General features: G+C 32.7%; 1 protein-coding gene across 4 annotated transcripts in view; it reads left to right on the forward strand.

The window, feature by feature from the left end:
- The first annotated feature begins 662 nt into the window (after window positions 1-662).
- The window catches only part of LOC106473848 (notchless protein homolog 1-like), a 38,279-nt gene continuing 36,569 nt past the window's right edge, over window positions 663-2,372 (forward strand). Inside the window, exon 1 of one of the 4 annotated variants that reach the window (XM_022403195.1) lies at window positions 663-1,505. The gene's annotated coding sequence lies outside the window, so the exon portion shown is untranslated. The remainder of the gene's footprint in view (window positions 1,506-2,372) is intronic. The other 3 variants (XM_013934535.2, XM_013934550.2, XM_013934543.2) reach the window with 3 other exon arrangements.

A 2,372-nucleotide genomic window follows, 5' to 3' on the forward strand; every position in this document is an offset into this window, starting at 1 on the left:
AACCGGTTCGTGGAGGTCATTAAATTCTAAGAACAGGTTCGCATGAACCGGTGCGAACCGGCTGAATCCCACCACTGCCTAGTTGTTAAGTTAACAGAGACAAGGTCCAATATAAAAGAAATATGAAACAGATTAGCTGCTATACAAGTGTGGGCCTCCAACTTCTGACAAGGGGAATAAATTACATCCCTATTGGACTCCATTACAATAAGAGCTTAATAAAAGTCGGGTAAAACTTGAAAGTAGCATTATGGGTTGATACTTTCTGCTTTCAGCTATACACCCAAAACATGTATTCTTATGCATTTTTACTGGGCCTTACACTGAAAAAAACATTAAGAAAATATTCAGTAATACTATGTTTTTGCGTAATATTTCAATATGTATGATTAAAAATATTCAATCATGACCAAATAAAACACTGGTCATCAAGTCATAGATTGACTTCACTCATTGCAAATAAACATGTTTATCTCTAGGATATTTTTATGCAGCCGTGGCTAAGGCTCACAAACCACCAACTCAAGAAAGTAATCTTTTGTAGTAAAAGGTGTTGTTTATTGTGTTTGATTTTTAATAAATATGAAATTTTAATATACTAAAACTCGGAACAAATTCCTGTATGCGTTAGGTAATGAATGGATGAAAGTGCAGAATGTTAGCTCGTTGAATTTTCGTTATTGTTTTGTTTCAGGATTTTAGATTCTCCTATAAGTTATAGTCATCGCCAACCGTGGTTGGAAGTCCGATTTTCATTTGGTTAAATTTGAATAATTTTATTCAATATATTTTCGAACTAGTTAAAACTATTTTTGCAGCATACTAATAATATGAGTAGGAGTCTCCAGTGCCGTTGAACTTTTTTTTTCTTTTTTTGGCCAATGCACACCTCACCTTGTGAACTTGTATTGTAAGTTGTAACTTTGTATTTTAATTTTTATTGCGAACGGGACGCACGTGGTGTGAAGTAATCTACAAACGTTAAGGCCTAAGCTAAGTATGTTATTATTATTAACATAGAATGATAGATGAGGTAATTTTTGTGAAAAAGACAAGTTGAAGAGCCACAGGTACTTTCTTAGTTAAAATTCAATAAATATAACATTTAATTAGTGTTGAGTGTTGGTTACTTTCGTTGCAACTGGCACTGAACCTCTTGCCCTTTAACTTCAAAGTTCAAATTCAACTGTTCAACTTCAAGTACTATAGTATATATTATATTCAATTTATAGTATTGCTACGTATTAGTATTAAGTATAATTTTTATTGCTATTAGAAATTAAAATACTGTTACTAATACCAGGACTGTGGTAATTATCCAGTAATACTAATATTGATATCTGGCCGATATAAAAGCCAGTGTGCGTCACGTCACGCTTGAGTTCTCGAAATAGGAGTCATCATTTATAGCCAAAATGCATTTATCCAGATGGAATAGTTCGATTGCTGTCTGTTCATTACGATTTTAGTGAGGGGTGTGTGTGCCGTGAAACCTTATAAGTGTAGTGAGTATTGGTATAATATTATTATTAAACCTAAAGTAAAGACATAGTGTGAGATCACCTACCCTAGACTAGAGCCAAGTGCATAAAATTTATCATGAAAGTCAAAATATCAATTCAATTTTAAATTTAAATTGTTCCTGAGTTAAACTGTTTTCTGTTATATTACCAACGTTTTTAATAAAAAAAACAAACCTCTTTAATCAACAGAGACTCTTTTTAAGTTCAGAAATCAACAAATATTTTTCCAGTTTTGTTGTCTATACATTTCATTTTATGCTTTCAGTACACATACTAACAACAATATTAGGTTATACTTTTGTTGCTAAGCAACATGATATAAAAGCCATTGTTGGAATGTAGTATTACCAAAATGCACTGGCTTTTTCATATATTAGAAGTTGTTAATCTAACTAATTTTTACTAATAATTATTCTATGAATACACCACAAATTCATTTCATGAATTATCTTAATGTTGATTGGCTTGCAAAGGTATTTACCAATGTTTGACAACCTCCACTGCACTTTTTTGCCTGTGTTGGTCAAACATACACTATGGGGTGGGGGTGGTAGTACTTGCCCAATCATTTTTGACAAGATATATGCTAGTTTGTAAGTAAATGGAATGGCCGTGAATTCCACGTCTTATTGTTTGTGACTCAAGCTATTAAACATTCCTTGAAAATCTTGATTTCTCTCTACTAAATCTTTAATTAGTTGAGCTGAACTACATATTGTGGAATTCTAAGTATTGAGTTTTGCTACAAATTTAGAAGAACTTCTGGGGCTCAAGGTTTGTTTGTTTGTTTTGGAATTTCGCGCAAAGCTACACGAGGGCTATCTGTGCTAGCCGTCCCTAATTTAGCAG

Source organism: Limulus polyphemus, unplaced genomic scaffold (genome assembly GCF_000517525.1).
Source record: "Limulus polyphemus unplaced genomic scaffold, Limulus_polyphemus-2.1.2 Scaffold134, whole genome shotgun sequence".
Lineage (NCBI taxonomy): Eukaryota > Metazoa > Arthropoda > Merostomata > Xiphosura > Limulidae > Limulus > Limulus polyphemus.